At 49.3% G+C, this 22,868-nt stretch overlaps 1 protein-coding gene across 1 annotated transcript in view; it reads left to right on the top strand.

Moving 5' to 3' along the window:
* Window positions 1–22,868, top strand: part of TOX2 (TOX high mobility group box family member 2) — a 167,889-nt gene that overhangs the window by 68,568 nt on the left and 76,453 nt on the right. The window lies entirely within an intron of this gene.

Below are 22,868 nucleotides of genomic sequence, written 5' to 3'. Positions count from 1 at the left end.
AAAGCTTTGCCCCAGCATCCCTCACTCCAAATGAAGGTGCATTTAATGTTTCTGGACACAGTGAAGTTTCCAAGTATTGTGTGCAGTTCAGGTGTCTCCTTCCCTCATGTGGAGTATTTCCTGTAGCTAAATAGATTAACAGGGGAGAAAAAGGAATCCAAGGGTTCCTGTTTTGGAGCTAGAAACCCATGTGGGAGGGACCAGAATAGAAGTAGTCATGGCTTGCAGGTGCCTGAGCCTTCTCTGGGCTTGGATACACATGGAAAATACATGGAGTGGGGTCCTAAAGCTGTGTATGGGCTGGAATATGATCTTTAGGGTGATTTCCAGCCCAGTTCTGTGATTCTGTGAAGTCCATATTTAGGTCCTGCTGGGACAGGAGGACTTCAGCACATGCTTTTCTTTTTTTTCTTTCTTTCTTTTTCTGTCCCCCTGACCTGGAGATGAGAGCTGGTCCCCTGTGCACCCTCAGGGGTGGCCTGGCATGTTTAGAGGTGCTGCACCCTCAGCACAAAGCATCTCATCCCATGCAGCCTGGGGAGGGGAGGTGGCAGCTCCTGGGTGACACATCCCAGCACCCCATTTTTGGGTGTGTTGGGCTGTTTTGTTGACCCCAGCCCCACAGAGTGCCTGGGATTTGGGACAACACTGTGGTGCTCCAATGGCAGCAGGGGTTAAACTCTGTCCATGTTACACTGGGAATGGGCTGAAATCCTGCAGTTTGCCTCTTGGAGCAGGGCAGGGCACTGGCTCATGGCTCAGGAGAGGTGTTCCTGCTGTGGCAGCTGGCACTGGCAGCTGTCCCCATGGTGGCGTGGGGACAGGCTGTTCTTGCATGAGGAGGAATTCCAGGGTGGGGAAGGAACAGCAAACTTTGTGCTGCTGAGTGATTCAGCAGAAACAAATATGTGTTCAACCAACAACAGTGTGGGGGTGATCCTTAGAGCCAGGAATTGGCAGAGGGTGAGTAAATAAGGGAAAGAATGGGGTGATCCCTGAGTGCCCATCCAGGGGTCAGCCCTGTGCCCCAGCTGTGCAGAGCCTCATGCTGGGGATGTTCACAGCAGATACTTGGCCTTTAAAAACTCCCAAGGATGGAAGGATGTTGTAGATACTTTGCCTTTAAACTCCCAAGGATGGAAGGATGTTGTAGATACTTTGCCTTTAAAACTCCCAAGGATGGAAGGATGTTGTAGATACTTTGCCTTTAAAACTCCCAAGGATGGAAGTTGGCTTTTTATATCAGATTGATGGTTTAGTAGGAATTTTAGCAACAGCTTCTTTTGGGTGATCTTTGCTGCAGGGTGGATCTGTGGGTTCACACACCTGGATTATTTCTTTGAATTGGAGTGATTCCTTCCTTATTTCACTGAAAAAATCCCACCTCCATGCTGTGTTAGCATATCCCATTGCAATAACTGGGGTGAAGGTGTGCTCATACCCTCTCAAAAGTTCCAACAGCAGCCAGGATTTCCCTGGGAAGGGCTGGCAGTACTGGCACAGGGAGCAGCCACAGTCCCTGGCCATGATGTGCCTGCAGCACCAGGCTGGGTTTGGGCAGAGCCATGGCCAGCATGAGCCACTGGTGTTTCCTGCTTAGCTTTTTCCCCTTTTCCCTCAAGGTGGGCGTGAGAGGGAGGTCAGCAGGGGGGCTGTGGGGCTGGGAATGGTTTGCTGCCCCTCAGGGAGAAGGGTTGGCTCCCAAAGGAAAGCAGGGAGAGGAGTCATGGCCTGAGTTGATCCTGGAGAAGAATCAACCAAACCAGCTTAGATCCCTGTAACCTGGGCAAGAGGAGCTCACTCTTCATTTGCTCTCTGTTTACTTGCTAGTTCTTATTTTGGAGGAGGGGGGAGAGGGAGGAAGGTTCTTTCCCTTGGCAGAGGAGGGCAGGAACCCCCCACTGCAGAGATGGTGCACAGGGGCTGTGCTGCTCTTTCTCCACCAGCAAAAGCACTGTAGAGAGTATCATGGACAATGACTGGGGGTGTTTGCCTTGTTTGGCATGCCCAGTTCCCTCCCTGGGCTGCTGTGGGGCAGTCAGAGGGGAGCTGGGAGCACAAGGGTGCAGGGGGGCACCTGGGCTCCGTGGGAGGCTGCAGTGACCCCCATAACCTCATCTGGGGTGGCAGGAGTGCAGCTGGGAGGTGTTGCCAGCCAGGGGTCTCTGTACAAATCCCAAACAGGACAGCACTGCTGGGAACGTGCCTTGAGCTGTTTGATTTCCCAGCATCACTCTCATTCCATGGTTATGGCAATGGGAAGATGCCATCAGCTCACATCCCAGGCTGCAGACCAAGAACTCAATGTTACAACTCACTTTATGAGTTTTCTGACCAATCACACCAAGCCAAAGCACACTGACAGTGGTTCCATCCCACCACTGTAAGCACAGGTACCTTTGGTTAAACAATGCTGGCTTATTTCAAATCCAACACCTGCTTGTGAGCCTCAAACACAATGCACAGAGCTCCATTATCAAGCTTAGACCTCCCCAATATCTCCCTGGATAAACTTTTCTGCAGCTTAGGGAGTTATTCCAGACAAGCATTAATACACAGACCATTGTTCTATTTGTCCTTGCTTTTCTACTTCTTACATAATTTTCCTGCTGACCAATCTCATGGCTGCTGCATAGCTCCAATCACAGCTCTGCTGTCTCTGAGCCTGCTTTCTGCAGCTTTCCCAAAACCCCCTGATTTTGTGGATTCCCACAGGAGGGAAGGTGAGGATCCCAGTTCATGCCCTGCAGAGATGTGGTTCACACCCAGCATGAGCTTTGGCCAAGGAGGATGAGGAGCAGCTTCCTCCTCACCCTCCTCAGTGCACCATCCCCCTTTATTTACCTGCACATCAGCATTTGTTTACTGGTTTTACAGCCCCAGCCATGACTTCAGCACTAATGACACAACTCTGTTATTTAAATCGGCCTTCCAGATGGTTTTTATTGTTTGCTAAACCTGTTATAACCTGAAGGAGTACATTAAACAGCAGGAGGGGGGTCTCACAATCTCACCTTGGAGAGATTCCTTTACAGCCCAAGAGGGACATCCAACAGCCCTTGGGTTCCTTCAAGGCAAAGGCAAATTGTACAGACTCAGGGCTGGAGCCATCACTCTGCAGCAGACGAGCCTGGTGGGTTGGGTTTTATCTCCATCATGATCCTGCAGCTCCCTGACAGCAGCTTTGTCTCAGCCCCTTGCCTGGTTTTTGATCCTCAGGAAGCTCTGTTCAGCCCAGGGCAGGAGGCTCCAGGGAGGGCTCAGAGCCTTTCCAGGGCTAAAGGGGCTCCAGGAAAGCTGGGGAGGGACTGGGAACAGGGGATGGAGGGACAGGACACAGGGAATGGCTTCCCACTGCCAGAGGGCAGGGATGGATGGGATATTGGGCAGGAATTCTCCCCTGTGAAGGTGCTGAGGCCCTGGCACAGGGTGCCCAGAGCAGCTGTGGCTGCCCCTGGATCCCTGGCAGTGCCAAGGCCAGGTTGGACAGGGCTTGGAGCAACCTGGGACAGTGGAAGGTGTCCCTGCCATGGCAGGGGTGGGATGAGATGAGGTTTAAGGTCCCTTCCAACCCAACCTTTTCTGGGTTTCTGCAGTTTCTCATGGCAGGAGTGTGGTAAAGCCAGGATCAGGGTCCTCCTGCCTCTCCTTCATTATTCCCTGCCTAGCTGCCAGCTTGAGAGGAAGGAGAAACAAAACCCCCCAACAAAGCCCGTGTAAAATAAAACCCCCACAAAACACCATCCAAAACATATGGAAGCCAGGTGCCCTCTTCCTTCCCCTGATCTTTCTTGTTGGGATGGCTTTTGTGCCATGGCTGCAGCTCTTGTCATGCCAGAGGGGCTGGACTCAGCTGAGGACAAACTGCAGAAATAAAGGAGCCTAAAACATAATGGGAGCACTGACAGCTCACACCAGCACAACCTGCTTGGGGAAAATAATTCCTCTTGTTCCATCAAACAGGAGGGACATTTGACCCCAGAAGTGAGTCAAATGTGAAATGTAATTCAACCTCCAGCAGAGGCCAGGGTATAAATGCAAGCTGACATCTGATCAAACCATCGTGGACATTTGACCCTCGAGATGAGTGAGGTATCTCTTGTGTCTTGTGGAGTCAGCAGAGCATCATTCCTCACCCCTGTCAATTTTCCTTCTTTCTTTCCCACCCCCCTCCCCAAACAAAGGCAAGGAATTAAGTAAGGTGAAAAATCCCAAGGAATACACAGATATGAAGTGCTCTGAAAGATCAGTAAAAATGCAATGGTGCTGGCAAAAGAAATAAAAACACCTGCAAAATCAGTGGGAAAAGATATTTATTAAGGTCATTGTGATAAGGAGAGTAGCATCAGGGAAGGGAAAGGTTGAGGAATGAGGTTGGTTTTATTTGGCATTGAGACTTTTGCACTTGCAGGAGGAGTCCATGGGTGCCTTAAAAACATGGATTAATTCTGCCTGGGAATCCCCTGTGAGAAGGGATCATCATCCCACGTTCTGGGTGAAGAAATGCAGGAGCTGCCTTGTCAGGGAGCTGGGGGTGATGTGATGAGGTTGTGGGGACTGCCAGGCCCTGGCATGGCCTTGGGGACCACTGTCCCCTGGCTTTGGGAGGTGACTGTGTCCCTGGTCAGTGCAGGGGCATTATGGACAGCCTTAGGGGAGGGTTTGCTGCATTTCCCCTCCCTCCATGATTCTCTCTGGCTGCTAGCAGGGCATCAGGCAGCTTGAAGAAGGAAAGAGCTGATTATTCATCACAGGACAGTTGGGATCCTGTGCCCTGCCTAATCCCAGGAGATTTCAGTGCATGGCTTATTCCAGCTGAGCAACCAGCCCAGTGTTGTTTGTCCCAACAAGTTAATTTGTGTGACTCCTCATGGAAAGGCTGTTCAACAGCACTGGGGTTTGCTCAGGCCAGGGAGACTGTAAAAGCAGCTCTGCTTTTGGAGGTGAGGGCACTGACAGGACCCACTGCTATGAAGTGTTGAAAATTTGAGAGTTCAATTGAAAATAGGAGAGTTAAATTGACAAAGTTCTTTGCACATCATTTCCTCCTCCCAAAGCTGTTCCTGTGTGTAGCTCCTGCTGGCTCATGCTCATGCTGCCCATCTGTGTGTCAAAAATGCCAGGTCTTGGCTGCCAGGTTTGCCCAGCAGCACTGAGCAGCCTGGGGGAGTGGAAGTTGTCTCTGCCCATGGCAGGGAAGGAACTGGATGGTCTTTAAGATCCAACCCAAACCATTCCAGGATTCTACAACTGAAAGAGCAGGAGGGCTGGAGAAGTTGTGGCTGCCCCTTAGAAATGGCCAAGGCCAGGTTGGAGGGGATACCTCAGGTTCAGCTTTTATATTTTTCACCTTCTGTGCTGCTTTAGTGTGTGGGTCTGGGCATCATAGGCTGAGTAAGTTCTCTTCACAGAGTAGAGAGACAAAACAATTCCTGCTCCAGCTGGGCACCAAGGACCCAAATCTCAGCCCAGGAGCACAAACCCCGTGGGCTGGAGAGAGAAAAACAAGCAGGGTGGGACTGGCTGGGCTAAAGCTGGGCTGGGACAATGAACTGCAAGGTGGGAATGGAGCAGAGCTGATCCCAGGGAGAGACCCCGTGCCCGGCCGTGCATTTTGGGGCCATTTTGGGTCATCTTGGGTGCAGCTCTGGCTGGGCTCTGGTGCTGCCCAAGGTGGATCCATGGAGGCCTTTTGATAAATCCCTGCTTTATTCTTTAGCTCTGTCCAGCCTCTGCTCTAGGGCAGCTCTCACAAGGCATCAGGTGGGGCTTGGAGCACCCTGGGACAGTGGAAGGTGTCCCTGCCTGTGCAGGGTGGAATGGGATGAGCTTTAAGGTCCTTTCCTATCCATCCATTTTGGGATCCTAACACAGAAAAAGGCAGGATTTCACCCAAGCCTGGTGAGACACCTGCTGCAGGTGACATCAAGGGTGAGACTGGGTAACTCTTGGATGGGCTGTTAACTCTTACACTGCCAAGAAATCAAATCCATGGGCAGGGATGTGTTTCTGGGGGCTGTGGATATGTGTAAAACAGAAGGTGGATTTTCCCTGGCTGTGTGTGACTCGGGGAGCCCTGCTGGGCACAGGGGCTTTGCTGACACCCTGAGGGAGATGCAGCTGTGAGAGATTAATTATATTGATCATGTGCACAGAGATCCCCAGCATCTGTCTGCAGCCCTGCTCCAGTATGAACCTGAGTGTGGGGTGAGCCATGGCCATCCCTTCCCACCCACGTGGGATCCATCTGCGGGTGTCCCCCTGTGCCTGCACGTGGATAAATCAACATTTATCTCCTGTATCCATTGCCCTTTACCTCCCTGCCTCTGTATATCTCCACGCTGGGGTCTGTATTAGCCATAATAGATACAGTGAGTCACTGATCTGGTGGGTCAAATGGTCAGGGCTCTTTGATCAGCCGTCAGGATCCATTACCACCAGGGCCTCTGCTGGGGCTGGAATTACAACTTACATTTGACTCATTTCTGGGGTCAAAACATCCCTCTTATTTGATCGAATGACAGAAATTGTATAATTTGTATATATCCCTGAGCCATATGTGCTCTGAGTGCCACTCTAATGTGTTTTATAAAGGCACAGCTGTCTTGGTGACTTATTTAAAATGGGATTTTGAAGTAGTGTTCTTGCCGTTTAATGTCCTCATTCAGGGTTACACGAGGTTTATCAAATAATAAATAACATTTAGAACATTGCTTTTAACATAACAATGGCTCTGCTGCTTATAAGGAACTGGGCGGTCCAATAAAGCTTTGTTTGGTAAATAAGTGATAATGCAGAAAGCAAAGATAGGATAATTAGAAATTAATGATGTGTGGGAAGCTATGGATACCTTCCTCATGTTCTGCTAACGCTCCAGACGAGACAGAGCTCATCTTGGCAGCCTCTGCTATAAAACATGCCTTCAAACCTTGTCACAATACTGGCAGACGTGTTGTTCCCACCAGTCTTGACTGAATCACAGCAAAATGTCAACACTTGATAAAATAAACCTGGGGCTGGGGCAGACCCCTGTGAGTGCAGGGGTTCCCCATCCCTGCTGGGGACCACGGAGGCAGAACACAGTGACTGAGGTGGCCGTGCAGCCCTGGGCAGAGTGAGGGTAACTGAATGTGGGGTCACCCTCCCCTCATTCTTGCTCCTCCCTCCAGATCAGGAGCTGGAACCAAGGTGGTTTTCAATCCATCAGTGGTGGTGCTGCTCTCCCACTGACAGTGAAGCAACACCATGCAGTGCTCAGGTGTGAGATGTCCTTAGGGCAGCTGGACCCTAGTCTACCAGATGTGTGTATTTGGAGGAGCTTCCAGCACTTTGTTTGTCCCATTAAGTGCAGCAGGTTGCTCAAGGTCACCACAGCCACTGCCTCAAACCTGGAATTGCTTGGGAAGAAAGGCAGGAAGAGCCCAGGAGATCATTGAACCTGGCTGAGCAATTCCTTAGGGTCTCCTTCTCTTGAGTCTTATAGAAAGGTCGGCACAGAAAATCAGAGCCTATGGTGAGGTTATTCTTTGTGCAATTTCCACTCAAGCCCATGAATGACTTTGGTGTTTCTAATTAATCTTTGCACGTGAAGAAACTTGTTTTAACATTCACAGATTCACAGAATGGATTGGGATGGAAGGCACCCTTAAAAGTCTCTGCAAGGAGCAGGGACATCTCCCATGAGGTCAGGTTGCTCAGGGCCCTGTCCAAGCTGACCTTGGATGCTCCCAGGGATGGGACATCCTCAGCTTCTTTGGGAAATCTGTGCCAGTGTTTCACAACCCTCTGAGTGAATAACTGAGGAGGCAGGGCTTGGGGGCTCCATATTCTGTTGATTTTTGGCTTGAGAGCTCTGGTGCTCCTCAATCTCCAGCTGCCTTGTGCTCTTTGGACTTTACTCTCTTGTGCCCCTGCAGAATCTTGGTCTCTTCCAATCTGCAAATAATCTGTATTTTTGAAGTCTGGAATTGGCCCCATCAGGGGCAGAGCACACCTGACAGTAAATAACTGCTGACTCCCCACTCCCTTGACAAGGATACATTGCAAATCCTGCAGGAACATACAGATCTATGAGTATAAAAGACCCCTGGTGAAGGGAAGAGAGAGGTTTGTATAGACTCAGAGTTGAAAGAGGATTACACAGAGTTTGGGAGTGTGCACTGCAGGCCCCCATGCTAAGATACAGATTTTTGCTCTCTCCCTGCTGTTCTTTGAGTAATACTGTATAATTTCATATGTTGTGCTGGAGAAGGAAAAAATAGAGGGGAGACATTGATAGATCCTAAATGCCTTTCTCAGCAGACAGTTCAGGAAGAATCTCATGTGCTATTTTAGAATGAACAATAGAGTGTTACATGTCATTTATTATAATCAGCAGCTAATGGAAACCCTTCCAGGAGGGGCTTGGGACTTGAGCACAACTACAGCTGATGATCCAGGCTTGTGAATTTTGCATGAACTCCTGTGTGACAGCAAAATTTTTCAAAGGTGCAGTCAGGAAGTGATTCCTGTAGCTTAGTCAGAGCAAGAGGAGGGTTTACTGCTGGTGCAGGGCCAGCTATAGTGTTTAAATAAAATAATAATAAAAATCCCTTCGTATTACAAGCAGAGTGAACATCATCTTCAACCCTTGGTCTCAAGGGACTCCTAAGTTTTTAGCAATGGGGTGTTTGAAAAACAGCCACCAAGCATCCCAGAGTGAAAAACTAATGCAGTTGAGCCATTGCTAGACCAAACTGGATGGTCTCTGCTTCTACTGCACCCAATCAGAGGAAAAAGGGAAAAAGAAACAGCATCTCAAACAGCTGAGGTCACCTGTCAGGTGGCACAGAGCTCCTGGTAGGGATGGCAAACACTGAAACTGTTGTGGTGGCTGGATTTCATGTGCAGATATTTCATCAAGGAAATTGCTGAGAGGTTTAGGGCCAAAGGAAGGAGGGAGCAGGAGATCCTCACTAGAGGACACACACCACACTTGACAGCCTGAGGGCTGGCCACAGCACCCACCACTCTCCAAGGTCCCCTGGAGACCATAGCCAGCTCTGGCCAGCCCCAGCAATTACCTTTCCCTGTCTTTCCAAGGTTTTCTGGGATATGAATCAGCTCAGAGAATGTTTTTGACCCAAAAAAAGAGTGTCTGTATTAAGCAGCACATCTGGCTGTAGCCCTTGCTCTGTGAGATGAGGAATCAAAACATGCCTAAGGATCTTCAGCCAGAGCTGGGATTTCTTTTGCAGTGAAAAGGTCTGTAAGCAGTGAAACATTCAAAAGTTAATAATAAAAATCCAGTCTGTGCAGGAGATTGGCCCAGGGCTGGAGGCAGCAGAGCTGGGGAGGTGGTGGGAACCTGGGGGTGGCAGAGAAGGAGCAGCAGGACCCTGTCCATCCCCCTGAGAAACAGCCTTTGCTGCTGCTGCATCCTGATCTGAAGGGTTCCACATAGAAAATACTGGAACCAAGATGAGTTCTGATAGAGGATTGGACATGGTGGTTCTTGGTGCCAAAGCTCCACCCTGCCCACCAGTGGGGCTGCAGGAAAGGTGAATCCCAGAGTCCAGGAGTGCTCCCTGTGTGCTGGAGGGTGAAGGAGATGGGGTGGCTGGGACAGCTTCAGAGCACTGTGGGGCCTGGCTGGGGTCAGACTGCACAGGGTCTGCTGGAATGCAGGGTGGCTCCTGTGGCATGAGGACAGTGGCCTGGCTGTCCAGCAATGTGCTGGGCTTGTAAAGCCAATGGATCCTAAAAGAGCAGCAAATGATAGAGGAAGGTGATGTTCTTTAGGCAAGAAAGTGCCACTTTATCAAGGATTCCCCATGTGCTTTTACTGCTGTGCAGGGGCTGCACACGGTGTAAAGAGAGCCACTGTCCTTGATGGTCAGCATGGCCCAGGGCAAGGTGGAGACCTGCCTGGGGGACAGCCTGGAGCAGCCCTGGAGAGAGCAGACCCCCCTTAAAGCACAGCTCTTGGGTTGGTATGGTGCTTATGTGAGCTTTAAACCCTCACCAGGGCCACTCCTGCTGCTCCTGGGCTGGCCTGGAGTGGTGGCAGTCAAAGGCAATCCCAGAGCTTTCACCACAAGCTGTTTGTGCCTTTGGATCCTGCAGCTCCTTGTGCTGAGCTGATTCCTCAGCGTGTGTCCCGAATTCCTGCTGTGACACAGCGTGACAGGGAGCCCTGTGCCTGCCAGGGACTGATGCTGAGCTCTGACAGCACAGCCCCAGTGCTGTGGGGGAGCTGTGATCAGCAAGGATTTCCTCCTGTGTGTTGGGGAAGGTGAAACAGGAAAGCCTTATAAATATGATTGTCTGGCAAAAGATTTTGAGAATATGGAAATATAAGCGAGATTGAAATGAAAGCAGCTTTGAGATACCTGGAACTTTGAGTTACTGAACACCTGGAAAACAATGGCATGGCCAGCTGAAGGAAATCCCCTTTTGATGGAACAACACCCTCTGCTTGCAGGCAGCTCCAAGGGTCAGAGCAGACCCCGCTGGCCTGGCAGAAGGGGCCCAAAGAGGAGTTTTTAGGGTTTAAAATGTAACACAGTGTGGTGATGTAATGATTCTTATAGGCTGTATGTAAATGCTGTAGGATTTGTATCTTGTCCTAGATTGGTTGGTGAGAATTAGAATATTCAACACAGGAGAAGATTTATGGCATTGTGATGGGAACCTCGTGCTCTCATCCTCTCTCCCACTCTCTTTACTTCTCAGTCCTGCTCTGAGCTGTGGCTGGCAGCTCCCAGCAGGTCCCTGCCCCCAGGCCCTTTGCAATAAACCCCAAGTTCCTGACCTGCCTTCAGAGATCTCTCGTGTCCGTCTGTCCTGACCCTCCTACCCCTGACACTCCTACACCCGTGTCCTGTTGGGGGGCTGGGTTTGGCTCCTGCACAGGGTGGTTTGCTTCTCTAATGGACCTCTGGGGAGTTGCTCTGGAAAACTCTGTTTATTTGTGGAAATGCAGCTCTGTGGGCTGCAGCAGTGTGGAAGAAAATACCCAGCCCATTGCTCTTGGGATTTCCTTTCCCAGCTGATTGATTACTTCTTCCCTCCTCATCAGAGACCCATCCCGAGCTGGTGTTTGGCTCTGCTGTCACAACACAGTGATTAACTGAGGAGCCACTTACTTCCAGCAGGAAAATGTTATTTTCCACTTCATCATTTGGATGAAGGCCTGGGCAGAAAGGAAAGCCCCTCTGCTGCCTTGGCTGGTGACAGAATGAGCCCTTCTCTCTGTGCCAGCTCTGAGGCTGCCCTGGGCACGTGCAGGTTGGGCTCCATTCCAGCCCCACGAGGGCAGGACCATCATCTGTACCCAAAACAGAGTGGCCAGCAGGACTAGGACAGTGATTGTCCCCTGTGCTGGCACTGCTGGGGCACCTCGAGTGCTGTGCCCCATTCTGGGCCCCATGGAAAGGCATTGAGGGGCTGGAGTGTCCAGGGAAGGGAACAGAGCTGGGAAGGGCCCGGAGCACCAGGAAGGGCTGAGGGAGCTGGGGAGGGGCTCAGCCTGGAGCAAAGGAGGCTCAGGGGGAGCTTGTGTCTCTGCACAGCTCCTGCCAGGAGGGGACAGCCAGGTGTGGGTTGGCCTCTGCTCCAGGTAATCATCATTAGAACAAGAGGAAATGGCCTCATACTGTGCCATGGGAGATTTAGAGTGGATATCAGGAGGAATTTCTTCACTGAAAGGGTGCTCAGACATTGGCAGGGGCTGCCCAGGGAGGTTTGGAGTCCCCGTGCCTGGAGGTGTCCCAGGAACACCTGGCCATGGCACTCAGTGCTCTGGGCTGGGGAGAAGGTGGTGATGAAAGGTTGGACTTGATGTTATTGGAGGGCTTTTCCACCCTGGAGGATTCCATGATGTCAGGGCCCTGCAGGCCCTGGAGGATGATGAGGGCTGTGGATCCCAAGTGCAGCCATCCAGCTCCTTCAGCTGAGAGCCAGGCTCTGGTTCACTCCAACCTCCCCTCGCTCACGAGGCTGGGCAGAGCAGGGGACATGAGCTGGCTGGGGAGAGAATGCCACCAGCCCCTGTGCTCCTGCTCCTTTGGGAAGAGGCTGGGATCTGTCCCTCTCAGGTGACACACCAAGCCAGGCTGGTCAGAGCCATGGTGAGAACCAAAAGTCAGGGCAGGGGATATGAGCTGGCTGGGGAGAGAATGCCACCAGCCCTTGTGCTCCTGCTCCTCTGGGGAATGTTGCATTGCACTAAACAGTTATTTAGGTGTTTGGGGAAGGCTGGGATCTGTCCCTCTCAGGTGACACACCAGGCCAGGCTGGTCAGAGCCATGGTGGGAACCAAAAACCAGGGCAGGCAGCTTTGCCAGGGAGCTGAGCTGTGACACAGGACCCAGCTGAGGGCTGGTGGTCACAGCAGCTCCATGAGCTCCACGTTTGGCCCACGTTCCATCACCTGCTGGGCAGTTCTGCCAGGGGCTGAGCTGGGTCTCACCCATCACTGCCACCACGATCAGCAGCCCCTGAGCCAGCCTGAATTAAACTTATCTCAAAGTAGCAAATCCATCAGCTGCCATCAAGAGTGCTGGGTCTGAGGCTGTCTGGCTCAGGTCTATAGATCTGTGTACACCGTAAAGGGCAAAATATGACTTGGCTTTTATTACTTTAATTAAAACATGAGTGAAGAGTATGAGATTCATATTAAATTGTATTTTCCTGGCTGCTGTGGGAAGGAGCTAACTGATCTGATTACCATGAAGATTACAAACTATCAAAGTGAAAAAGAGCTTTTTGCAAGTATTTCATATTAAACCTTCAAACATAACACTTTAAGAATAATTATAGTTGTATTACTGGAAAATGATTCATGAATTCTGAATAAATATAAGGCCCTTAAAGGGAAATGTTCCAAGACCACAGTTTTCATTCCAATCTGATGAAATTTAGTATCATTTTGCAGCTGTAGAATAGAATGAAAAAAAAATATGTACATAGACTGTATTGAATATATGTCAGACTAAACTAATGAGATTTTTTACATCAACTCTGAGCACGAACGCAGACAAATGGAATAGCCATCCTCATTTTCTATAATAGAAAGCACCAAAAGGGAAGGCAGAAAGGATCTCACTGCTCACAAGTCTTTATTCCACCCTTGATTGTTAAATAATATATTTTAAGTTCTCATATCTCGCCTGCAGAATGTTTGAACTGACACTAATGGGTATGTAAGAGAAAAGAGTGAGCTCCAAGAAAAAAAAGTGAGGAAAGTCTAGGATTGGGAATTTTATCAGTATTCCCAGTGGGCTGTAATAAAGATACTTTTCACACAATACAGTGAATGTTTACAGCAGACAGTTTAGTTTCCTTCCAACAATTATGAGAGAAATTGAATCTCAGGAAATGTTAGTTTTCGCTAAAATTAGACATAACAATAAAGATACCCCTGAAAGTTTATTAAGCAGGGGAGAAAAAAGAAAAAAAAAAGCCATCAGTCTCTGGAAGACAATTTAGCAAATTTATTTTAAGAGTTCCAGATGACTTTAAACAAAACCACACACCTACGTGGTGCTGAGGGCTCAGGCTCCCCATGGGAGCTGCTTTTCTCCTGAGAAGCTTTCTTTCCCAGGCTTCATGAATTCCTAGTGCATTTTGGAAGCAAATATCCAAAAGGTGCTTGTTTCCAGGCTGGATCCAACTGCAGGACAATGCCCATCACTTTGGCAAGCAGATGGAGCAACAGGTCACATTTTTTGGGTACAAGCCAAGGTGCTGCAAGGCTGAGAACCCACACTGGTACTGAGAGCAAGTTACTGAATGCACTTGAATGCAACTCTAGGAGGGATCTTACCATGCTCAGAGATGCATCCAGAGATGCTGGAGATCCAAAACCAATTTAAAAAATAGAAAAGGAAAGATGCTCTGTAAAGTGCAGGAAACTCTGGAGTGCTCTGAGCAGCTCATGTGATGGTGTTTAATTTTTGAAACACAGCGAGTGGAACATGCAGTGGAATTCTGCTGTCCTGATTTCCAGACTTGTGCATGGAGGAGTGCTGCAATATCCCTGTTAGAGACACCTGCTTTCCTCCCGTTTTGTCCATGCAATCCCTGATTTTTGATTTCTTTCTCACTCTGTTTCAGTCTGGAAAGAGATTCCTGTTATTTGATATCAAGAATAGGGATGAGAGAAGAATTGGTGAAAGCTGATGCAGCCTAGCTTGCAGACAATGTGTCCATTTTTGGTTGGTTTTGGGGTCAGACTGGGCTGATGCTTTTTGGTAACACCAAGTGGGACTCGAGGTGCCCAGTTTGGTGCTAGAACTGGCAACAGAAGCACTTGGCTCTGAGTCATCCCAGGTTTGTGGAAATATCTAGGCCTTGTGTGGGCTTGGGTTTGACAGAGAGCAGCTGCAGCCCTTGAGTACACCGGGAAAATGTGAATTTTTACCATGGGGTTGATGTTTTGGCTTTGTTATGTGCAGCCCTGTTGTGCTCAGAGCCTCCCCCTCCTCTCCATCAGCATCTCTCCCTCTCTTTTTGACTCTTCCACTCCTGCCCAGTCTTTTGGATCAGTTCAGGTTCTACCTGGTGTTTCTAAACCAGTGAAAATAACAGAAACACCTCTGAAGCTGCTCAGTGAATGAGAGTTTCAGGTGGTTTGGCCTCTGGGGAGCTGGGGCTGGGTTTCTCTTCTGACCTTGGGTGTTTGGCTGGGCCTTCTGGTGCTGTGATGAGGGTTGGGCTGGTGTGGATGTGAGCCCTCCTGCACCTTCTTTTCCTCTGCACAGCCATTCCCTGTGTGCACAAATGTTGTCCATGGCCTCTGGATCTGCCAGAGCTGGAGCTCCTGGCTGTGAGCAGCAGTCTGATGCCCTGGCTGACCTCCTAGATGGACAGTTGTCCTCCCTTTAGGGAAACATTGCTGTTTTGATTATTATTGTGGTGGTTTTCCTTTTTACCTTCCTCTTGAAAGGATGGCTCCTACTCTCACTGCTCATTTTGTCCAGGTTGTTTAATGCCTTAGAAGGAATTTGATGAGTGTCTGATTGAGGGCATAGATGAGCCTCTCCCAGCCATGTGTGTGTTCCTGCCTTTTTTTAGATACCATACATAAGCCTGGCTTTATTAAAGGAAAAAAAAAAAAAAAGTTGTTAAAATTGTTAAAGATAAAATCTGTTTGTTTTCCAAAATTCACATGTTGGAGGCTTAGGGCTGAGATTTTCACACCTACTCTGGGGATTTGGATGCTTGGCCATGCACCACATTCCAGTTCTCACAGCTCTGTCACGAGTCTCTTGGTGCTTCCTGCTTTCCCTAACAGCCCCAGCACCTTTGTGCTCCTGTGACATGACAGCTTCTGCTTTGGGTAAGGGAGGAAAAGAACAAAATTCTTGGAGCTGTGGTTGTGAAGGAAGAGTCATAATTGTGGCTCTCAGCAAATGCAGAGGAGGTACAGAGAGATCCTGTGTGATCATCATGGAATGCTTTGGGTGGGATGGGATATTGAAGTTCACCTTGAAGTTCCAGCCCTGCCATGCACAGGGACACCTTCCACCATCCCAGGCTGCTCCAAGCTCTGTCCAACCCGGCCTTGGGCACTGCCAGGGATCCAGGGGCAGCCACAGCTGCTCTTACCTTGACATCACATGGACTGGGAGTACTGGGACTACTGGGAGTACTGGGTTCAGGGGCTATGGGCAGCCAGAGGTTGGGTTTGATGGTCTCAGAGGTCTTTTCCAGCCTCAGTGATTCTGTGAGTCTGTGCTGAGTTGTGCATATTTAGGATCTGCACAGGGTGAGACATCCCAGCCCCGTGGTTGATCTGTCACAGACCTCCCTTGGCCACCCACACCCTGTCACTGCCACTGGGTCCATGCTCTGTCTGTCCCACCTCAGGGTTTGCTTTGGCAGAGCTGACTCAGGAGTGTTTGGCTTTGGCACATGTCCCACGTGCCAGAACAGATTCGGGGGCTGAGGGTCTTTGAGATAACGTGGGAAGCTGATTTATCACCCTGGTGATTTCAGTTCATTTCCTTTCCCCATTTCAGCAACTTCCTGGCAGCCTGAAATGTTTGGCAGTGGATGGGTGGGTGAAGAATTTCAAGCTGTTCTTGGGGGTAAAGAGCAGAGAAGGGAGGGAAGAAGGTGGCTTTACAAAGCTGTGGTACATTCTTAATTTCAATAAAATAAATGTTAAAAAAAAAAAAAGGTAAGCAGCACCTCAGCTGCTGAGGTGACAGGCACTTAAGAAGCACTGAATAAATACATAAAACATATTTGCTGAAGGCATTTGTTGTTGGAAGTTTAAACATTAAACATGCCTTCTTCGTCTGATACCATAATAAAGCAGGGATGTTCAAAGAGCCATTAGTGGTGCTCTGACTGCAGCTTTACGTCTTCCCTCGTGTACCAGAGAACCTGCACTGCATCAGCAATGCCTCAGTGAGCTTTGCCCCCAGAAGGGAGGGCTTTCAGGGTGGGCTTGGGCTTTTCTTGTGGTGCATTTCCCTTTTCCCATCCATGGATGTGGATGTTTTGTTTCCCTTGTAAAGGGCTGGGACAGGTCCAGGGGATGCAGCAGCTCTGCCTTTGTCCCTCTGTCCCCAGGCTCACTAAGTGCTGGCTAGAGGCCTGATGAGACAAATAAACAGGTTTGTGTATTTAGGTTTTTAAATTACAGGCTAAGGAGGAACACAGATACTCAGTCCATTAAGAAATAACTAGGTGGGTGATTCAGTACCATTTGTGTAAATGGCACTAACTCTGGTCTGCCTGCACAATTTATTAATACTTCACGGGATGAAAAAAAAAATTATTTTAATCTCATAATGGATGATGAGCTGTGAAATTGCTTCTGCAGCAGCTGGGCACCCTGGGGGAGGTGCTAGATTGCACCACATTATGCAAGCCATCCCCACACCCCTGCCTTCCTCGTGCTAATCACACACATCAGATCTGGCTGGTGGCAAGGGGGGCACTGCTTCTGCTGGGCTTTATTGCTTTTGGATTTTTAATATCTACAGTTTTCCTGTCAATTTGCTTTAGGGTCCCAAGCCTGGCTTGGGAAGGGTGAGAGCTCAAATCTGAGTGGGTTTGTGATGATGCTTTGTACTTCAAAGGTGTTGGCAACAGGAAATAACAAGAAATTTAGCAAAAGTACCAGGTCTGACCCAGCTGGTGATGATTTCATCTGGCTGATACACACACTGGGAAGGAAAGGGTACCAAGAGCTGCTCCTGCTCTTTGCTCTGCTGGTACAGGACTGGGACCATGAGCAGGACCAACATCCCAAGAGCTGTGGAGTTCCCACACTAGAAACAGAGCCTGGGTTTAAGGACTTTGGTTCTGTGTGGGAAGAAGGAGCAAAGCAAGGGGTAGTGTGGGGGATTTAGGAAAAAACTGTAACTGTCCCTTTAGCTCCAGCGTGGGATCCTCAGCACTGCTGATGTGCTCTTGGTGGTGTCTCTGGTGCCTTGCCCACACCACTTCTGGTGTGCCCTGGGGGGTGAGGGCCATGCAGGGCTTCTTTGGGAAATGCCTCTTTGCTGATGAGAGAAAAAAACCCAAACAGGGTATGATGTCTGGGGCAAAATGTCTGGGTTGCAGATGGGTGTCACCAACATGTTTTATGAAAAATCCTTTCCTTAGGATTTTTCCCTCCTGAGAAGCTGAGAGGCCTCAGGAACAAACTGCAAACAATTCTTATCTGCTGCTGTGGAATGCACCAGGTGGGTCTGGGATTGGTCTCTGTGGTTGTTTCTCATTCATGGCCAATCCCAGCCCAGCTGTCCAGACTGTCTGGGTCACAGACAAACCTTTGTTATTCATTCCTTTTCTATTCTTAGCCAGCCTTCTGATGAAATCCTTTCTTCTATTCTGTTAGTATCATTTTTATTATAATATATATCATAAAATAATAAATCAGCCTTCTGAACATGGAGTCAACTTTCTCATCTTTCCCCTCATCCTGGGACCCCTGTGAGCACCATCACAAATGGTGGCCCTGAGTGAGGAAAGACCCCCCACAGAAGGGTTGTGTTGCCATTGTGGCTTTGCTGAGGGGCCTTGCTCCAGAGCAGAGCATGGCTGTGAATGCCACGTGCCACACGTAGGACATCTTTTGAGATGAAACTCTGGAAAATGTGGTGCAAAAAAATCATCCATGTGAAGTGTGGCACGAAGGATTTGTTTAATCCCTAAACTCCACTCCTTCAGTTTTGAGCACAAGGGAAATACTCCAAGACAAAATCTGAAAGGGTACAGAGTGTAGTTTCCTTCCTGCTCTGCGTCCTTCTGGCTCAGCTGAAGCCAGGTTGAATTAATTTCTTAGAGTGCTTTTTGCTAATTCTTCCTTGCCTGTGCCTGGTTTTGGGCTGCCTTATCTCCTGACCTGCTTACAGTGCATTTTCCACCATTGTGTAACACACGCCGGGCTCAGCACCCTCCACCAAATCCATCCAGCCCAACAATGGATTGCTGTGAGTGCACTGAGCTCATTATGCAAGTTCAGTATGCCATGAGACAAAAAAGCCAATTATGTAAAACCTGTACTCAAATAATTCCCTGAAATGCGTGATGTTCTTGAGTAGAATATGATATTCCTTGTGTTCACTTCCAGGAGAGATCCTAGGAAAGAAAAAAATGGGTTTCTATTTGTCTGGCCTAGGCAGTCTAATTTTAGATCCCATTGGCTGCTGCCTCACTGGATGTACAGCGCCTTTAATACATTTTAAAACCAGGCAAAAATCATTATAAACAATTTTAAGGAGGCTGACTGTGAGGCAGATGACAGAGGCTGCTCTTTGCCAAGGTGGAGCAGAGCTTGCACATCTCCTGGCTTTGCCTGGAGCACTGCCACGTTGGCCCTGAGAGCATGGGGAAAAAGCCATGGAAACAGGCAGGGAAAGGAAAGAGGCAGGGAAAGGAAACAGGCAAAGGAAAGAGGCAGGGAAAGGAAACAGGCAGGGAAAGGAAACAGCTCCCTGAGCAGCCTGGGGAGGTAAGGAAAACATGGGTGAGCTGAGCTGCTGCTCTGGGTCACCCAGGAGCAAAGGTGCCCCCCAGCCCAGCCCTGCACACGGAGCACGACCCAGGGTTTGCAGAGCCCTGGGCATTGCTGATGTTTGTGTAAACCAACACTGAATTCCTCTGCAAACGCTGTCAGCAGGAATTGAGCCTTCATATCCCATCTGGACAGGGCTTGGAGCAGCCTGGGGTACCAGGAGTGTCCCTGCCTGTGGCAGGGAGCAGGGCTGGGGGAGCTTTCAGGTCTGTCCCAGCCCAAACCCCTCGGTGATCCCAGGATCTCTGTGCCCAGCAGTTGCAGATCTCTGTGCTGCCATACAGAGGTGGCACTTGGTGGCATGGGGAGGTGGCTCTGGAGGGACAGCTTGTGGAGCTGCCTCTGGGACATGTGGGGTGCTGGCAGGGTCCTGCCCTGCTCTCTCCTACGAGGCAGCTGCTGCCTTGCCATGCAGGCAGGAAAGGCTGAGATGGGTGATTACATTTTCCTTCCTCTTTATTCCTGGGGGTATCCACTACCAAAGCTCATTTTTGTCTGTGTCACCAGGGAATTAGGGGTCTGTCTGTCTCTGTTTCCTCAGGAGGACAAACACAGCACTCCTAATCCTCTCTGCACCCCTGCCTGCTGCACTGCTGCCCCTTCCATCCATATCTGCCTTTATGGAAACCGTAACCTTTGCTTGAACCAGAGATTTTCCTGAACAAGAGCCCTTTGGGATCTGAGTGGGCTTTCCTGGATACATTTTTAATAAACACAATAATTTGACTGCAAACCCATTACCTATCCCCTGTTTGTTCTATGGGATAGTCATTTCCATGCCTGCAAAAGCCACTAACTCACAGGGCAATCAAAGGAGGAATGACAAGCAGGATAAAATTGGTCTGTGTTGTGATAAACCCGTCCATCTTCACGTTGTGCTCTGGAGCTTTATGGACTGCCTATAAATAATAGCCTCAAAAAGATATTAAATCTTTAGAAAAAAATCAAGCCTAATTGTAACTATATTTTTGTTTTCCATTTTGGTTTATGTACAGTATATGACTTCTGCAGAGACATTTTTATTCCAGGAAAATGACAGGCCAACAAGAAGCCATAATTGCACTGATTTTTAGAAGTGCCTGCATTACTACAGATCTGATGTACTGCAAGACATGAATCAGAAAAATTCTATTAAAAAATCTCTTGAATGGCTGACACAGGAGTATTATCCATGATGATTAATTTGACTTGGTCATTATGAACACAGACAAGTCTGACAAAATTGCATTTCATTCCCCACTGAATTCATAAAATCACTATACACATAATAAGAAGTTATAGTTCCCTGCTATCCACTATTCTTGACAGGATTCCAGTTCTGGATAAGATACTGATTAAAAAAAATAGAGGGGGAGAGAGAGAGTTGGGAGCCTTTTTAAAAGCCTACAATAAGGCTGATTTCTTTTGCTGTAAATTGTTCATAGAACTCCATTATTTTTAGCTTTTTTTGGTGAAGTGGTGATGCAGGTCAAGAGCAGTTTGGACAATATCAAACCTGACTGTGAGCTTCTGGTGCCATGGGAGGGGATGCAGCAGAATGGCCAGGCTGCATCTCAGGGATTTTCCATCCTTCAGATAATTATAAATAATTGGTACCTTATTCTTCATTTCCCACCCCCACAGCAGCCAGGTTGAGGCCAGAGGGTCCTGACAATGTTGTTTCTGGCCTCAGTAGCATGTAAAATAACCCCCCAAGATGCAGAATTGGATGAAAGCCTCCACATTTTTTATTTCATTTTGATGTGAACTGAGATTTTCTGCTCCCTGTGGATATTTTTCCCTTCATAGCCCCCTCCTGCTGAGCACCACACCACACACCACAGCCTTCCCTTTGCCACTGTGGCAACTTCCCAAGGACACCCAAGGTTATTAGGACAAGCAAGGATGTTTAGGACCCTCTGTGGACAAAGGGTTTTATGAAACAGACATTTTTGTAAAATGTGTACAAGAGAGACCTGTCTGAGCTGTCAGATTTGGTTGAAACCATCCAGGCTTTGGGAAGAGCTGTGGCTCCAGAACTGCATGGGATCTACAGGAGATGGGAGAGGTTCCACTCATGGAAAGTTTAAAGGTGTAAACATGCTGCTGATTCAAAGGTGAAGCCATCCAGAAGAGCTGGGATTGAGCTGGGAATGGATTTGTGCTGCAGTTACAGTGCAGAGTCTGCAGCAGAGCAGTGCCCATGGAGTGGGGAGGGGGGGTTGGATCTTTGGGACAACCAGCACTTGCTTGGGGTTTTGGAAGAGAATGTCCTTTGCTCTGGGGACAGGCTGGCAGAGCTGGGGGTGCTCACCTGGAGGAGGCTCCAGGCAGAGCTCAGAGCCCTTGCAGGGCCTGAAGGGGTTCCAGGAGAGCTGGAGAGGGACTGGGGACAAGGGATGGAGGGACAGGACACAGGGAATGGCTTCCACTGCCAGAGGGCAGGGATGGGTGGGATATTGGGATGGAGTTCTCCCCTGTGAGGGTGGGCAGGCCGTGGCACAGGGTGCCCAGAGCAGCTGGGGCTGACCCTGGATCCCTGGCAGTGCCCAAGGCCAGGCTGGACAGGGCTGGGAGCAAATTGGGACAGTGGCAGGTGTCCCTGCCATGGCAGGGAGTTTGGAAAAAAGATGAACTTTGAGGTCCTTTCCAACCCAAACCATTCAGTGATTTTATGATTTTAAACCCCTCTACTCTGGATATGGAAGAGGAGAACACACAGGAGGAAGAGCCCACTTTCCCACGGGTTCCCTGCTGCTCTGCTGTGCCCCCAGCCTCTTGCTGAATATTGTGCAGACACTTCCAGGGCACTTTTCTGTTCAGGCAAGAACTCATTTTCCCTTTTCAACAGCATTCCCCTAGTAAAAAACCTGAGCATGTGAAAATTAATGTAGCAGGGGCTGGGAACACTTCAAAGACAATTTGTAGATTGCATGTGACTGGCTGTTAATAAATACTTCTTTCCAGTATTTATCCACCTCTCCCCACATAATTCATTGACCCTGGTGTTCACACAGATCTCTGGGTGTGAGGATGAGGCAAATCAATTTCCATTCCTAAGACCCAGAGCTGCTGATGCAGAAAATCAGCCCTGCTTCACTTCTTGGCAAGAGTGCCCGGATTTGGGAGATCCCAGGTGTGGACAGGAGCCCTCTGCCATCCCTGCCTGCAGAAGGGGTGATGGAAGGGAGGACTCACCCCACAGCAAGCACCCATCCATTCTGTGCTGGCCCCAGAGCATTTCTCTGGAGTTTGCAATGTCCCAAGGGACTTCCACTTTCTCCTGCCACCTCAGCTGACATTTCTGTCCCTGTGGCTTCAGTGCCATGAGATGAGCAGAAACCCCCTCTGCTTTCTGTGCTGGAGAAATGTACCAAAATCCCCTTCCTGCAAATAGGATTGTGCCTGTGTGAGCAATGGGTGCAGTGGGAGAGGAGACCAAAGGCTGCTGAGGAAATACAGGCAGCTGGTCCTCAGGAAGCTTGGATTTTACCTTTTTCCTTGTGTTTGGACTCTTTCTGTGGCTCTCAAGGTGTTCTCTCAGCCTGGTGATCCTTGCAGTTGCTGTGCCCAGAGGCACCTTTGAGATGTGTGTAGGGAACAGGGAATGTGTGTGTATGGCAAATCCATCCGTGTGCTTCTCTGTCTCCTGACTCCCTCTGACACATCATCCAGCTTTGGATAAATCAGGATACCCCCAAAACCACCTGGCTGCTTGTCTGCAGCTCCCTCCCTGTGTGGGGCCGGTGGCAGTGCTGTCCCTGGGACTGGGGTCCTGCAGGGAGTGGGTTGGGGGGATTGCCATCACAGCTTGTGGGATGGGGTGGGCACCCCATAACCTCCCTGTGCTCCTTGTGCACACCAGGAGCCC

Source organism: Serinus canaria, chromosome 20, assembly GCF_022539315.1.
Source record: "Serinus canaria isolate serCan28SL12 chromosome 20, serCan2020, whole genome shotgun sequence".
NCBI lineage: Eukaryota > Metazoa > Chordata > Aves > Passeriformes > Fringillidae > Serinus > Serinus canaria.
Note: the sequence above shows the minus strand (reverse complement) of the source record. Positions and strands in the feature narration are given on the sequence as shown.